The sequence below is a fragment of the Lissotriton helveticus genome, chromosome 3_2 (assembly GCF_964261635.1).
Source record: "Lissotriton helveticus chromosome 3_2, aLisHel1.1, whole genome shotgun sequence".
Classification (NCBI taxonomy): Eukaryota; Metazoa; Chordata; class Amphibia; order Caudata; family Salamandridae; genus Lissotriton; species Lissotriton helveticus.
Window position 1 is genome coordinate 387,156,124 of NC_136062.1, and position 18,404 is coordinate 387,174,527.

General features: G+C 42.5%; 1 protein-coding gene across 2 annotated transcripts in view; it reads left to right on the forward strand.

The window, feature by feature from the left end:
• The window catches only part of ANO1 (anoctamin 1), a 780,986-nt gene that overhangs the window by 466,188 nt on the left and 296,394 nt on the right, over positions 1–18,404 (forward strand). The window lies entirely within an intron of this gene.

Here is an 18,404-nt window from a genome sequence, read left to right on the forward strand (position 1 = left end):
TCACAGGAAAGTCAGGAAGGGTTCCACAGCGGTATGAATACAGCACTACGAGACCTCAGGGTAGAAGGCGCTATATAAATAAAAACACATTTACATTTACATATCAATAAGGGAAGGGCTGCAGGGACCTTTGCTAAGGTGTGGACGTCCCACCAACAGGAGCTGTGACTTCCTTAGAACAGCAAAGTTCAGCTCAGGCAGCCGGGAGCCTTCCCTAAATGTGCATGTCTGGCTCCTAGCTGCTTGTAGTTAAAGTGAACAGTGTCTGTCAGGCTGACTTTTGTGTAGCCTGACAGACACTGTTCATGAGTGCCGAAAGATGGAGGGGCGTGGCCATTCAGCCACAATGTAACTACCGCTCCTCGTCTCTCCCAAAAAGAAAACAATTACCCATATCCGACCTTAAAGATACTATTACAACCCAATGCCCTTCCTCTAAAAACAACCTTACAACCCAGTCCCCTTTCGTACCCTTAACCCTAAAAGCACCCTTACAACCCAATGCTCTTACCCACCACTAAACCCTAAAAATATGGTCTCCACCCAATATCCTTACCCACCCCCAAACACTATAAACACCCTCACAACCGCATAGACTTTGACCACTACTAAACCCTAAAAATACCCTTAGCTAATGCCCTTACCCACCTATAAACCCTACAAAACTCTTATACCCTTAGCCAATCCTTAACCCTAAAAATGCTCTTCCCAGCCATGACTCTTATCCAACACTAAAAATACACTTTCCGCGCAATACTCTTACCCACCCCTAAAACCTAAAAGCACCTTCCAACCCAGTAGCCTTACCCACCCCTAAACCCGAAAATAACCCTTACAACCCAATACCATTACCCACCCCTACACCCAAAAAATACCCTCACTACCCAATATCCTTACCCACCCCTAATCCATAAGAAAACCCTTTCTGCCCAATAGCCTTACTCACCCTTAAATCCTAAAAAACCTTACAACCCAGTCCACTTACCCACCCTAAACCCTAACAACGCCCCTTAGCCCTAAATCCTAAAAATAAAATGTAATACCCTTACCTATTCCTACATACTGTTCCTACCTTATACCCTTATCCACCCCTAAACCGTAAAAATACCCCTTCAACCCTACACACCCGTAAACCCTTAAAATGTGCATATATATATATATATATATGCGAAGGCAAAACCACTCCTGAACCTCCTTTCGGCGAACAGAGTAAACGGACTCCAGGTCATATGCATTCAAGTATTATTTATTTTCTTATTTTTCTTCTCATGTATCTTGCAACGTGTTTCGGGCAACGAATGCCCTTGATCACACAAGGATGCATGGATTGCTGTGAAAATATATACAAGTGATCTCATACATCAATCACCATCACATGACCATAGAAACAGAAAACAGAAATATGTCTGTTCCCACAAGGTAGCCAAATGCATGAAAAACAGACTCAGGAAATATTTAAGCAGCTCATGTGAACATATAAAGTGCAATGCATGTAATAAATAAATACATAATTAAATAGTTAAATATTTATAAATGTAACTACAAAACAATCATTTAAAAAAATACATGCACTCATCCATATATTAAACATAATATATATGTATAAATGTAGAGCACCTAATATGAGCAAAATTAATTAAAAGCCAAAGTGCAAAATAATATCCGCATAATGCTGACAATACAAACTTCTATCACTTTATGGCCTTCTATATGAATCTTATGTTCTATAAATCTCTGTATGAATACACATAGTTAAAATCATATGTATTTGATATAACAGTATAAACATCATAAATAATACCTCAAAGGTTCCAATTGGGCCATCATGTCTTAAAGTGTCTATTGTGCAAAGTGCAAAACATATAAAAAACCAGTAAATAAATAGAAATATATATATATATATATATATATATCGAAGACTTTTTGTTCATGTCAATGTATACACTGTGTGTGCCAGCAATGTTTGGTATGTCGCTCTACACAGAAATCACATGGTCATGTTTATGTTTATGTTCATTGTTAATGTCAATATGTATGCTGTAATCTTTTTTAAATGTGGAGTCTAAGCAAGGCAGTGGCTGTCAATTTATATTAATAAACATTGATAATAAATTGCTGGAGACTGTATGACTAGCCGTGCTGTAGTGATGAACTCTGTGCTGAATTGGCCTATACAGAAACATTGTTGTTTCTTAGGGTTAGAGGTTGTAGGAAATTTTGTGGCCTTTGGTCCTTACTGGGATCCAAACATCCCATTGGAGCGCTTGTCTTTCTCAGAGTAGGATAGTAGAACAGATCAAGCCTACTCAGGGGAAGTGATGTGGACTAGTAATAACCATCCACAGGCATGCAATAATAACACTCAATAAATGATTGTCCACTCAGTACTTTTTTTCTAGAAAAAAGAAGTATATTTAATACACAAACACACAACTAAATATTTTTTATTTTTGTATTTTACGGAGTCTTATATAGAGCAAACTTGACTAGAAGTTTTCGGGTATCAGATCGCTTTGCACGAGCACCAGTTGTGTTACATGAGCACACATTCATTTTTTATTAGGCACGGTGAGATTAAGTGATTTTCCCAGAATCACAGGATGGTGCGCATTCTTGCAGAGACTCGAACCTGGTACCCCCGATTTAAGGTCGACCCCCTAGCCGTTAGGCTTACTGCTCTCCCCCAATCCAATAATTTACAATTGTGTACATTGGTAGGTTGAAAATACCATATATGACGTGCAATCACCTGTGACCTCCTAATGGGGGTGCACAACCCTATGAAGTGAGTCTATTGGTTTTGTCACAGTTTAAGAGCAATAAACGCATTATTGTGTTCCAAGATGCTATTATCAAAAATAATACTCTAGCATCAATGCACATATTAAGGGTAATAAAACATATTTACTGTAAGGACTATTTATTGATACCTTTAGGTAAACCAATAAAGCATTTAAAAACATTACGGTAAACCAATAAAGCATTTCAAATGAGTAAAACGTGTGTCTGTGTATTTTGTATTCCTTAAAAACACTTGCTCCTAGTGGACACTTCAATATGTATACGGCCCTTAGCCACCTTATATCAGGCTATAATGAATGCCAACATAGACATAGCTCCTAGAGGGCAAAACACTCCCATCTGTGGATCAAAACTCCAGCATTGGAAGGGCTTGAAAATGTAAAGCAAATCAAAGTGGTGAATGTTTTGGAGCCCCCCTCCAAAACTTTGGGTGGGGACTCCTGAAATCTATTAAGGAAGAAAGGCTGCACCTTTCTGAGTTCAGTGGTGGTGACTCCGTAGCCCTGGGCCACCGCAAGGGGAGAAACAGCTTAAAATGCGGGCAAAACAGCAAGACCCCACAAGACACTATAAGACTCTTCTCCGGGAGCAGTGAATAGCATAGTATAGGCTCTCCTGCTGAGTCGGGAGAGCTGCCGTGTCTTGTCCTGTTAGTTTTCTTTTATTAGCAGTTTCTCACAGTGTCTCTATTTTTTCTCCTCAGGGTAGGGGGTACCCAGTCCCACCAGGGCACCCCGAAGCCCTCACGATCTTGGTGGGAAGCCTTGGGATCGCACCTCGATCTGCCCATAGCTGGCACCCCATGTGGATCGCACTCCCACGTAGAGCCAGCAGTTCTTTCCTCCCGGTCCTCTCCAGTGTCCAGGGCCTGTGCCCTGTGGTGGCCACCCGCCCCCCCCCACACTGGACACTGGATACGGGCACGGAGAGTGGGTACAGCGTGCCACAGTTTCGGGCAGGGCTGACGCACTCTCCCTTCCTTGCTTGCCATCTCATTACCCAGGGATGGTGTTATGGCTGCCCTTCCTGGTTCGCCAGGGGAAGAACGATGATGCTCCCCTGCGTGTCCTCCTTTTAGGAGCAAAGGGATTGGTTCCTTGGCATTTAACCTCTCTAGCCGGGCAAGTGCGACGCCACTCCCTCGTTCTCAGAACCCAGGGATGGGGTTCTGGGTCTCCTTCCTGCGTCTGCAGGTTAAGCGTGATGGCATGTTCTTTGTGTCTGGGGGCAGCCCCCAGTAACTGCGCTAAATAGTAGAGCAGAGACCCAAGTGCTTTAGCCGATTAGACGGGTCAAAGGTCACCAAAATTTGCAATGCCATTAGTCGGGCCCCTTTCTACCAATTTGGATGATTCTGGGCTTATTTTACTCCTACTGACAAGATCTATCCACCAGGGAAAGCAACCCTACACAGCTGCAAAGTGGTTCAGTCCTTCATAGATGTTGCCCTCCTGGTTCCCTGCACCAGTTCTCCTCCTGATCTTTGTTTCAGGGCACCAAAATGTCCAGGGCTTTCCCCCAACTAGTCCAATTGGGGCATAAGGGGCCTAGCCTCATTGGCCCTTGGGTAGACCCACTGGTGCTGTGGTCAACCGCGCAAAGTATTTGATCCTGAGTCGGGGTCAGGGGGTTCCTTCTGCCAGATCTCCATGATGGCCCAGAATCCAGCAGAAAATATTGAAAACTCCATAGGCAGCAGACGGTCTCCCCCATGTGCAAGATTTTTTAAAGAGGAAAGGAAGGTTTCAGAAGTCATCCACCCCTGGCCAGTGCCACGTCACCTTACAACCCCTAATCCAACCCTTCTGCACAGCATGCTGGGAAAGTTAAAAATGGTGTAATCCAGGGTCACTGGTCACATCAGCTCCTTGGGTCTCAGATCTGCCCCTTGCTGATATCACTGCCAGGGACTGGTAAAAGTTAAAAGCAAGTCCCCCTCTGGGTTGGCTCCAGTTGTCTGTGCACACTCCTTTTTTCAGTGGGCTGGTACGATGTGACAGCTGTGTGATTTAGGCCGTTTATTCTGCCTCACTCCTTTACTCCTCAGGAGCTGGGAGAAGCAGTGTTAGCTGCTCCTTTTGTGTGGGGTGGTCTTTGTACCTGCTGTTGGAAAAAGATATAGTTAACTGGACACAGCAGTGTGGTAAAAAGCATGGGCGCTGATCCTGAGCTGTGCCAGGGAAATATAAAAACACTGGATGACCCATGAAGTGATTCTCCCACACGGGATACACTCCAATTCAAGACTGCAATGATTTCTGTAGGCCAAAGAGAAGTGAAACTACACTCTAAGGCAGCTCTCTTCCATGTGTATAATGGAGTGTCACTATAGACAAAACAGTAAATCACACTAACTTTGCCTATTAGTGTACCCTAACTTTATCCCAGGTGTATATCTAAACCTGCAGAGTCCCCATTGCTCTAGGCTACCTGTGCGCAGTTACCGGGCTATGCACGACTGTAGTCGCCCAAATACAGCCTGCACACGTGTTCACTTGTAACCATCCAAGTGCTCCTTATACTTGCTGTACCGCAACAGCCTAATCTTGAAAGGCGAAAGTGGTGGTAAAGACACGCAGTAATTTGCCATGTGATTACCATGAGTGAGACACCAGTAATGAGACTCACCTACAGTAAATAGTCCAAAACTGGGTGGTATAAAAGCAAACAAATACGGGAATACTGATTGGACGGAACCCAATTGCAGCAGATGTGTAGTAAGTATCACCTGGCATGACACAAGAAGCTATATTGTGATAGTTGTCCCTGGGATACTTCCTGACGTACAAAATTAGTGCCCAGGGATTCTACAATCCCCCTTTAGGAAGGGATTCAATTTTCAATTATAGTTAAAATATTGTAAATATTTGTGCTTTCTGTGTACTATTTACAGTATTCTTCTATTACAAAGAAATATTCACTGGACATTCATGTATTGTTATTTTTGTGCATTGCAGCGGTCTAATTTTCTAGATCACATTTGTTCCCTGAGTCTGCCAATGACTGCTATGAATGTACTCAGTTGCAGAGACTCGATGACACCAAAGGAGAAAGACCCTCATTGGCAGAATTAGGGTCTATTAACTAACAACTCCCTGGAGACATCCTAAATAGAATTTCTCAAATATAATTGGAATGAGTTTTGTTTTGTGTACTCTCTGATAATTGCAGTAGGAAGGGAGTTTACATTTTGATCTCTTTGCTAAACACTCTAGTAAGGAGTTTTATATTGTGAACTCTGTAACAAAGCCAGCTGGGAGGGGTTTTACATTGTCAAACAAATTACCAACTCCAGTTAAAGGTTTTACATTGCAAACTAAATAAAGTAGAAATGGGTCTCATTGTCAACTCTGACAAATGAAACAGAAAGGTGTCCATGAGACTACCGCGTGAGCAACATGCTTTAGAGCATACAGCATGTAGCACATGAAAAGCAGACCAATTACCATTGCCAAAGCTTACTGAATTCTTTGTCTTTGCTGCATTATTTTCTTAACTACCTACATTGTGCTCTTCAAATAAAAGCAACATTAAAAAAAAAACTCTTGTCAAGAAACCTTACATAGGAATAATAATGCAGTCCCATTTTAACCCAGTAACCATGCTGTGAGCTCACACCACACAACAAAAGGTTTACTATACTCATCAAGGCAGACCCAGCATCTACAGGAGCTCACAGTGGGATTGAGTGGTGGGAATGGCTAGTTAATCACAGTGATAAGTGGAAGAAACATGGTAATGGGTCACTGAGGCAGGGGAACATCACACTATGTATCTACTGACGAAGTATGTACCTACCGGCAGAGAGCAGAAAACTACAGTGATTAGGGAGGAGATGGAAAGGAAAACAGAGGCATGGTCAGGGTAATGAAAGTGCATGAAATACCAACGGTTTAACACCAGGGTGAAAGAGTATACAAAAGGAATTGGATGGTTCTTGGTTGTCTACCTTTGTCTCATTTTGTATGAGTGGTATACTTAAAAAGTGTAGGAAAACGCCTATTTTTGTATGATCTTCACAAAACTGATGCTACTGGCTTTTTGAATCTATGCACTGGGACTCCTCTAATAAGGCCCCAGTGCATGTGCTCTGACCCCCAAGCATGTTGAAATTGTTTACACTCCTAATTAGTATATTTAACTTACCTATACATCCTCAGAATACATATAAACTGTATCCAGTACCTGTGAGTAAAATGTCACTAATAAATTACTGGTGTACATTCTGCCACCCACCACAGTGACTGTACAAACATGACAGCAGATCTAACATGGACTAGCTATGGTAGTTCTTAACTGCAATTCGACATCTAAAATAAACCTTTTTGACAGATCAGAACCTACCTTTTTATTATTCATAAGTCACCCCTAAGTATGCCTTATAATCCCTACTGCCAGGTACATGGTATTTAATAGCTCATGTAGCAATATAATGTTCATGTATCCTGACTCGGAGGTAATTCGTAGTGAGTAGGGAGGCGGCATCATTTTTATCAGATTTTATTTTACCTCGCTTGGCATAGCACACAGATAGCAACAAGTCCGATTCCGTCAAATATCACAAAAGACGTCGTGACTCCAACTACAGGCATGATCAAGTCTCACCTGTATTGTGTATAAAACGCCCCTGTTTTTTCTATGGTCACTGATCAATACTCTATAAGATAACGGTGACTCCTACGAACGCATCGAAGGATCGTACCACATATAAAAAGGTAATTCCTGATTTGATTATCAATATCAAAGGCAAGCTTCCCAATTGAACAAGGGAATTGAGACCTTGGTGTCTCCTGCATACGAATAGAAAACTCTGTCCTTAAGTAGGAGTTGATCCATGTCTCACCGAAACCCAGCATCAACAACTTTGTTGTTTTCTTGTTTTTTTTAAAAATAATATCGTTGTGTCATATTTTTATCAAATTGTTTTTAAACTATGAAATGTACAAATCCCCGTGGTCTTAATTTTTGAAAACATGATGAATAAAAACTGAATTATAATAAGTTATATGTACTTTTGCTTTGCTGTGTTAAGAACTAACTCAAAACAGTAAATGAAAATTGTATTTGACCCTAGCAGAAATGTGTATTAATAATGAATGCTTTAAATCTATAATTCTGCTCAACACAACACATAACCCATATAACGGTCAGATAAGGACTTTTGAAGTTTTTAAAAAATATAATATTACACATGACCTAACAGTGAGAAAATCACAAAAGCTGTTTCCACTGTAGCAAAGCTGGCTGTTCCACAGGAAAGCACGGGCTTGCTACATTTGTGAAGGAAACAGCCAGATGTATCATTCGAAGATTATTTTTAATAGTTTTAAAAATCCAATTGGCAAATGGCAAAAACAATGTTTTACTATGGTAATGCTACTTTTAGAAGTTACCTTTTCCCTGCCAAATGCCCCTGGAGGTTTTTTGGATGAGCTCCAACTGTCCCCGTACAACTAAATGGCTCAATTGCTGTGGTCTGAATAGTACTTCCAGAGCAAGGTGGGGATGTGGGTGGGTGTTTCAGTAATTATAGCAGGTGGTCCATTTGAGAAATCCCCAAGAACTTGATTAACAGGAGCTGCTGCAAAAGAGAGTAGGGTTACCCCTTGGAACTTTCATTTTTTTATTGGGCAGGAAGGGGCTAAGGGTCTTACCCTTCCACAAGCTGCAGAACACTGCTGGGCCTGTAGAAGTAAGTGAGACTTGTTCCCAGGACAGAGAAGGAAACTCCAAGGGCCAGTTGGCTGACCCCTGTTAAGCTACAGTTTGGCAAAAATCTGCAAGAAGCTCTTTAGCTGGTAGAGTTGACTAACCAGTTTCAACTGGGTCTGCCCTCGACCCTGCTTGTGGCATTTGATGAAGGTACCCTCTAATGCTGTTCCTGAGGTCGACCTTTGGCTGTGTGAAAGTGCACTTGTCGTAACATTCAGAAAAACCTGTGACTTTGAAACTTTTTGGCTCCAAAGACATCAGAAGAACTGCGACAAGCCTGCTAAGTCAATCCGATTAAGGTGTGTTGCCTCTGGGCTAAAGAATTAGGATGCTCCGCTCGAAATGTTTGTGGAGCAGCAAATCAATGTCAGCGAGTATTTTGGCATCTGGTGACCCGTTGTGTTATAGACTTTTCCCTGCTGAAGGAATCCGAGCTCCAAAAAATAGACTATTTTCAAACATAGAAATCTTAACTGGACAAGGGGCCATAAAGTATCTTACCTGCGTGGGACCTTCCTTGCATATATATTTTGAAATACTCCAACTAAGAGCTCTCCCACTAAAAAGTCAACAGCTTCCCCGGGACCTTGTTTGTTGACCAGTATTTTTGACTCACATTTCAGAGATTAAGTCAGAGGAAACTACTTATGACCAGGTCGCACCTGGTTTTTGCATTTAACCTGTGCTCCATTGCAGTCGGACTACAGTCACTCCTAGGTACTAGTCAAGCTCAACTACTTGATCTGGGTTGGCACTTACTGTACTTGGAGCTATTGTCATCTAACACTATAATAATTAATTTCTCTGGTAATCTTTATTGGAGTTTTCTTGTTTTGGTGACATTTTATTCAGTGGATTATTCTCTATTTTTATAAAGTGGAGTGGGATTTTTATTGTACTGTGTTCTCTGTTTATTAACTGCTTTGGTACTACTAAATACTTTACAAATTTCTTAAGTTAAGTCTGTGTATTCTGTGTCATTATTGCCCAGGTTGAGCTCAGGTTTAAATTACTGAAACCTTTACTAGACCTAGCAAGAATAGTGAAAAATGTACTTGTGGATGAATTTTACATCTACCCCAACTAATAATAAACTTTCTCACAGAAAGGTGGACCAAAATGGTCTTAATGATGTAACCACTGTCCAATTTGATCTATTCCAAGGCCTTGAAGATGCTGAAACAATTCTTTCATTGAATGGTCTTGCAATAGGTAAACCATTGACACCCTCTACCTGTCCATCATTCTATGGCAAAGCTATTATCAGATTTGTGGATTCTTAGTGGATTCTTAGTAGGCCCTACGCTGCTTTAGGATATGGTCACTGCCAGTGCGATACAGAATACTAAATAAATCCCAATCCCTTGTTCGGTTGTGATATTATAAAGGTCCCACTACACTAAAGTTTAGCCACAGTGCCAAAATTCAGTAACCAAGAAAAGTGAGTTTGCAAAACGATGTTAATCTTCTAATTAATTGTGCGGCAGTTAGTTTAATTTTTAAGAGGTCTCAATTTTATCATATGGGACCACCGTGGCACAAGCACGATCAAAAGCCAGTATTAGAAGCAAGCTGTTCAACTGTTAAAAGTTGAACCCCTCTCCACTTCGCCATAGGACCATGATACTATTCCTCACACAGTTGCATAAGTAATGTAAATAACCAATGATTTCATTAATAGATTTAATAGTACTCAGTTTAAGAAAATCACAAGGAAGGGGGGCAGAGACTGCTTTATCAGAAATAGAACTAGTGACCTCCAGATCAATGCAGATGTTGTAAGCGACCATTAGCACAATGACCAGTCTTCCCAGCGCTCACATGGCGTGTGGTACCTTGAGTACTGTTTAGCATTTTGAGACAGGAGCAAACAACTGCTTTAATGATTACCATTGTAAAGACTAAGATGATCCAATTAGAATATAAATTTGATTGATGAGTTGCAAGACAGCTAGGATAAAATCATAAACTGTCTGAAACATTTGTATAAATGGTTTCTACAAAATTACCTTTGTCTGCATGGAGCAACGACTGAGACTGAGACTGAGACTGAGACGACTATGTCTGCTGGAGTACTACAGAAATGCTTTGCCTTGGAATGGTCACAAAATCGAGGAAGCCCACTATCGACTATTTTTGGTACATCACGAGGTTCTCTTCTCCATGTCTGATCTCCCAGACTTGAACCTTGTACTTTTCCCCCCTCTACCATCTATGCCCCTTATGCCTTGTCTTCTATGTTTCCAATGTGCTCTATTAACGGCTGTATTTATGTAACAATTTTTTTGTTGTTTCTCTATTCTATGTTTTTCTCTTGTAACTCATGTAAATATGTACCACTGTTCTTTTTTTACGATATTCCTCATGTAAAGCGCTCTGATACTACAAGGGTCTAGCTAGCTCTCTAAAAAACTCTTTAAATAAATAATTAAATGTTACAAGATTAGCCCTTGGAGTCGCTTTGGTGGTCCTGGGTACAGGTGGCAGGTCCAGTCCTTCTCACCCAGACAGGCAGTAGATCATCACAGCAGGGCAGCAGCCAGCAGAGTAGCTGTCCTTTCAGCAGCATAGCACTCCCTGTTCCTAAAAGAGCCTTACACAGGTCAAGAAGTGTACTAAAGAGTTGGTGTCTGAGGATTCCCTTTGTAGTGCTCAGTTTTCCTGCCTCCCGTGCTCTGGCTCCAGACTTACACAAGGGGTATGCAACTCTTTGTGTGAAGGCAGTACACAGCCTATTCAGGTGTATATGGGATTGTGCCCAGCTCGCTCTCCCACCCTGCCAGTGATGGCCCTTCCAGCACACTTTAGCTCTCTTTTGTGTGTGTGGCTCAGTAGAATGAATACACAAAGACCAACTGTCAACTACACCTTATAATGTGACCTAGAGACAGGTTGCAGGCGCTAAATGGCAAAGGTAAGAAAATGCCAGCTTTCTAAAAGTTGAATTCTCAAAATTGTAATTCAAAATCTGCCTTTACCATAAAAGAGGATTTTTCATTTCAATTCCAAAGACACAAAACATGTAATATTTACCTGTTCCCATTTGTAAGTTTTGCGTATTAGATGTAATTAGGGAGCTTCGATGTCATCCTATGGGAGAGATGGGCCTCACAGAAGTGAAAAATAAATGTAGGAGTTTTTCACTACCAGGACATGTAACTAAGAAATACATGTCTAATTCTCTAAATACTCTGCCCCCTGTTCTCTGGCCTTTTGAGGCCCTAACTGATGGCTATTTGAAAGTAATATTTAGGCCTGGCAAAAGGTTTATTTTCCCAGGTCAAAATGATAGTTTAAAACTGCACACATAGGATGCAATGATAGGCCTGAGACATGTTTAAAAAGGCTAGTACATTAGAATGTTGAGGGAAAACCCACGCCAAGGATATCACATCTAACCACCCTCTTCCATCATACAGCAAGGACCATCTTAATTTCAGGTGTATCGAACCAGCGGTGACATTCTCATGAGTGCTAGAAGGGGAAGCAGCATTGTACTCTGCTCCATCTTACTAACAATGGTAGCAGGAGGACAACTAGACATTCCCTGTGCTTCCACCAGGTCCCTCCTCCTCTTCAAAAAGGCTGAGCATTGAGATCCATTGCCCCTGGTAGGGCACCGTAGAGACAGAATCCCTCGCATCAATGCTATGAAACTTCAGATAGAGACAGCAAGAACATCGACACACAGCCAAACAACAAGTCGAAGAGAATTGTTTATTTTATTTTACAGAGTTTTATATATCACAAACTTGACCCGGTGTCGGAGCGCTTTATATAATACCCGTTGCGTTAAATGAGGACATTCATTTTCGTTCGGTACGGGGAGAAGATATACATTTGCGATTCTCAAATAGCAATTTTTTAGAAATCGCTATTTGAAAATCGCAAATAGATCTGTATGTACAAAATCGCATTTTTTTTGCGATTTCTTAAAATTCCTTAATTGCGATTAGCAAATTGCGAATCGCAATTAAGGAATACTTTGCCATTCATTTCTATGGGCCAGGAGGCCCATAGGAATGAATGGGAAGTTATTCTCAATTTGCGATTCGCAATTTGCAAATCGCAAATTGAGAATAATTTCAAGGGTGCAGGGGTGTCCAAAGGACACCCTGTTGCACCCCTGAAATATGCATGGGTGCACATGTGGCACACATACATGCCCTAAGGGCATGTATGTGCGTCACATGGCACTTTGAAAAATGCAAAAATTTGCATTTTACAAAGAATTCGTAACTTACCACCAACTAGAAGTTGGTGGTAATTTGCGATTCCTTAAAGACATTTTGCAATTTTTTTTGCTTCATACATTGCATTTAAAGAAACGCAAAATTTGCGATTCCTTAAATGCAATTGCAAAATAAGGAATCGCAAATTTTGCGATTCCTTATTTGCGATTCCTTATTTTGCACCAATTTCGGCCTTTGCGAATGCGAATTTGCTTGATACATATGGCCCTAAGTGATACCCATTTGCGATTCTCAAATAGCGATTTTTTAGAAATCGCTATTTGAAAATCGCAAATAGATATGTATGTACAAATTCGCATTTTTTTTGCGATTTCTTAAAATTCCTTAATTGCGATTAGCAAATTGCGAATCGCAATTAAGGAATACTTTGCCATTCATTTCTATGGGTCAGGAGGCCCATAGGAATGAATGGGAAGTTATTCTCAATTTGCGATTCGCAATTTGCAAATCGCAAATTGAGAATAATTTCAAGGGTGCAGGGGTGTCCAAAGGACACCCTGTTGCACCCCTGAAATATGCATGGGTGCACATGTGGCGCACATACATGCCCTAAGGGCATGTATGTGCGTCACATGGCACTTTGAAAAATGCAAAAATTTGCATTTTACAAAGAATTCGTAACTTACCACCAACTTCCTTAAAGACATTTTGCAATTTTTTTTGCTTCATACATTGCATTTAAGGAATCGCAAAATTTGCGATTCCTTAAATGCAATTGCAAAATAAGGAATCGCAAATTTTGCGATTCCTTATTTGCGATTCCTTATTTTGCACCAATTTCGGCCTTTACGAATGCGAATTTGCTTGATACATATGGCCCTAAGTGATTTGCCCAGAATCACAGGATGTTCAGCATCATTGCTGAGACTCACACCCGGTTCCCCAGATTCGAGGTCGACCGCCCGAGCCATTAGGCCATTTCCTCTGCCCAATGATGTCTTTATATTATCGGGGTACATTGCATGTGCCCCAACAGATGTTCTGTAAGTAGCCAGGTGAGGGAATGCTTTGTAACGGCTGCTGTACAACAGAGCACTTTCCAAACAAGGTACATTAAAATAATATCGGGATATCACGGATAAACCACACCCTGCCAACCACTGAAAACAGAGCGGGTAGGAGGTCTCATTCGGAGCCTTGTCAGGGGTAGGAAGTGCTAGACAAAGGGTACAGTTCAATACAATGCAAGGGTCTTGGTTACCTCACCCACGCCAGGTTTACCTGTGTGTTTGAAACAACGTTGCCTTGTGAGTCACAGGTGAGTGTCGCTGTAGCCCACAGATCTCGGTAACAAATGAAAGAAAGGAGTGTTGGACACAAGCGTGGGCCGGGCCCCTTTTCAGAGAGGTATGGGCTCCTGACGATGAAGTGCTGGGCGGTGAATGTGTCACAAGCACTGACTGAGATGAAGTGGATTTAAATTATTATTCTACGAATACAGGGTTGAAATCAGAGTTTCCCTTTTTTTACGAAACAAATGCAATCTAAATATTGGTATTGAGGGCGAGAGACGGGTTGGGCCGCTGATAGGGTCGAGCCGTTGGACGCACACCCTCCTAATCACGGTTCCCATGGGCAGCAGATAACATTCGTGTAGGGGAGTGATTGGAGCAGGGCATGGGAGCTGCTCTGGGGGAGTTAAACAGAGAGGGAGAAGTTTGCACCTTTACCTACAACGGTGGTGTTTGAGAACAGAGACATGCAGCCATATCTTGAATGTGCCATCTCCTGCGTGCAGGCAGGCATCAGCCATTCCCGTGGCACCCCATGGGGAGCCCCCCCAAGACCAGGAGGCACAGAATAGTACAACAGCAGATACTTCCATTAACACTACCTGTCCCCGGTACCCTGCAGTATCTTGCGGGGTTGGGAGGGTGGGTGCACGGTGATGGGGTGTCCCTGTTTGTGTGCTGATCGTTCGCCTCGTCCTTTGTGATTGCAAGGACATCTAACTTTTCAGTGAGGGGCAGATTTATAAGGTAGCGCCGCAGCGCGGCAACGCAAGCCCTTTGGCTGTGCCACGCTGTGGCACTTCCAAAGCACGGAATGCAACATATTTACAATGATATGGCGCATTCCTGTACTCTCCCCTGTGCTGCTGCCATGCGCCAGCGCAGGCACCCTTGCACCATGGTGCAAGGATGCCTGCATCATAGGGAGATTGTTTTTGTGCAGGAAGGGGTACCTTTCTGCACAAAAAACAATCACTACTGGCAATTTCGTCTTTCAATGCGTGTTGTAGATGCAGCACGCATTGAAAGAGGAAAAAACGAGGAGAAATTAAAACATTTCTCTGCGTTGCACCTCGCTACGCCACCCCTAGCCACATTTCCAGGTTGACGATTCCTCGTGAATCTGGAAATGTGTCTGGTTCCATGGGTGTTGCGTGGGAACACCCACAGCAACACCATGGATCCCCCCTTTCACGCAAAGTGCTAATTGTAAAGGGGCCACATTTACAATGTCAGGAAAAGCCACGCTGGGTGGCTTTTCTGTCCTTGTAAATATGGAGCAGTAACATGAGCCACTAGTACGTGACAAAGTACTGGTGGCGTAGGGTGCTTGTAAACGTGCCCCTGAGTTTTTGGGATAATTTCATGTTTGGATTAAAATAAACTGCAAAGTCAGGAGCCAAGAGGTGAACTACTTGTTGCAGATTCCCGCTACCACTTGGAAGCAATGACTCGCATCCTTTGTGCAGCTGCACACCGGAGCAAGGGGCTGAAGAAATCCAACCACCCATCACTAACACCAAAAGACGTGCACCGGCCACCATACTCAAGACCTGCTGTGCTCCATACAAAGCAGACACTTGGGGGCAGATTTATGAGGCACTTGCGCCACGTTTACGCCGCTGTTGCGTCACGCAAGGCGGCGTAAACGTGGCGCATCCCTACGACCGATTTACAACGTGACGCATCTAGGCAGATGCGTCACGTTGTAAAGCCCTGCGCCGCTTGTGGGCGTTCCGGCGCAGGGTGGGCGTTCCGGGGCAGGTGCGCCTCGCAAAAGTGGCTGAGTGAAATCTATAAGATTTCACTCAGTCACTTTCAGGCCAATGCTGCGTCAAAAGCCTGCGCCTGCTTGAAGCAGGCGTAGGTCTTGACGCAGCATTATGGAGATGGGTCACCCCCGAGCCTTGCTGGAGCTGCGTCGCGCTTGCGACGCAACTCCAGCAATGCGTCACCTTTACGGCACAGATGCGTCACGCATCTGTGCCGTTTTTGCCCCATGGTGCGCCGCATCATAAATGCGGCGCACCATGGGTGGCGGAGCTGTGGCGCACTGTGGCGCATGTTAACTGGCGCATCCCTGGGGATGCGCCAGTTAACATAAATCTGCCCCTTGACCCTTTCTGACAGAAAAAAACTAGAGCGGTGTTTGGGGTCAACAGAAATGAACAAAAGAGCCACACTCACGAAAGAGACAGGGTATATGAACCAGTTCAAATAGAACACAGTTTAGAAAGTTAACCCTAAAGAATTATTGATATAAAGACACCAAAAAAACAAAAACGTAAACATTTAAAATATATTACTTTGCAACTGTTTTTTTTTATTTTTTATTAAACATCTCTTACATTTTTTATGCAATTCTGATTTACACGTTTCCATGTGGGCAAACATAGACGACATACTATACATATATAAATGTGTGCCTAAAATACATAAGCATATCAGTTTTAAGACATGGGCTAAAGTGGGCAGTTGTCCATACCTGGCCTTCTAAGGGGAACCTGTAATATGCATGGGGCAGTGATAAATACCTATGTAAAAAGAGCGTGCATTAACAACCTGTCCTTTTTCTTCAACTTAAACAGCTGTTGCTTCACACTTCACAGCTGAGCGCAGAGCTGCACTACCCGCCCAACATTAACCCTCACAGTCTCAGGCTATTCAATTACAAGATACACTTTCTGTCTGTCTACTTACTTCACATCACCTCTTCTACCGCACCACTCTCTCTTTACCTGTCTGTCTGTCTGTCTTTCTGTCTCTACACATCTCTACTTGTCCATGTACCTACCCTTTCTCTATCTCGGCTCTTCCGATCTTACCTGTCTGTCATTGCACCTCTTACAACCCCACCTCTCTCGACACCCCCATGCCTCCCTCTAACACCACACACATTTCAGTAACAGACCTATGTGCCCCCCTCTGTACTTTAGCAGCCTCTCATCTCATCCTACTCATAGTATCTCGCTGCCATTTCTCTTCCACTTGCTACACCTCTGTCTCCCCTTCACCCCTCTGTACCTTTCTGTTCACATGTACTAATGTGCACAAATGCCATCCTTCATTTGTCTATCTATCTATCTATCTATCTATCTATCTATCTATCTATCTATCTATCTATCTATCTATCTATCTATCTATCTATCTATCTATCTATCTATCTATCTATCTATCTATCTATCTGTCTATCTATCTGTCTATCTATCTTTCTATCTATCTATCTGCCTAGGGTTGCATTTGTTCGCCTAAAAACATATCAGTAAGGAGTGCCAGAAAAAACGAGAATGTTGTTATTTAGAAAATAAATATATTTATTGTGTACTATATTTTTATATTATATTTTAAGTACCCCTATTGGTGTTTTTGTTACAAATTTGTTTTGGGGTGGGACATTTTTTACAATTTAAGTAGATATCCTGTGTCAGTGCATCAGAAGAACTCAGGACAGTGCAAGACTGAAAAGAAAAAACTTGAAATTAGTGCAGCCTTCTCCAACTACACCTACAATCTGGAACACCATCTTGCCACATATGAGCTTTGCCCCCTTGCACCTGAAATATGGGAAGGACCATGTCTTTGTGGATCTTCTAATCCACTGATGAATGTAGCATTTGATGCTCACCCTCCTGGGCCTGCTGTAATTTCACCCCCCTCTCCTCCTTACTATGTTCAAAACGCTGATTTTCCACTTCCCCTGTGCGAGCACTCTGGTACCCTCTCCCTGCCACCGCTCCGTGGCTCTGCAGTGAGGCCACTGCTACATTCATTCCAGGCCAATAATAATTTGATATAGATTGAAATGCGCTTAAAAAATGACTTGGAAATCTGGAGTTCGCTGATAGCCTTAATATGAGTGATGACTAGTTGTTTTTCCATGAATTTATGATTTTAAACCTATTGCCCATTTGGAGGTTCTGCAAACCATAAAGGCTGCTGTGCTACTTAATGTGCACTCAGATTTCTAATAGACAAGGGTGGGTAGCACGGTGCACCTGTGTCCTAAGTGCAGGCTGCACTTCGGATTAGTACTTGCAAGAGGGACATTGCCTCATTTTATGAGCATGCAGGTGGAAACCAAAGCCCCTCCTGCCCTATACTGCCCGTGTAACTAAGCATCATATACTCTGTCCGGGCGAGAGCTGTGCCTGATATGTGTTAGGCGCGGTCAGCTCAAGTGCTCAATGTTTTACAGGTTCAGTGCTTGTCTCTTCGTTCCCTAATCATGTTGAGATTAATCTCAGGGGATTCACCTTGAAGTGATTGATCTAGGACTTGTATTTATTTACTGGGTATGCGAAGTTAAGATCACAACTAGATCCAATGTTCCTTCACTCTTTATAGCTGCATGTGTGCCTCCTCTTTTGGTGTATTTGATATATTTTTGTGTACGTTTTTTTATACA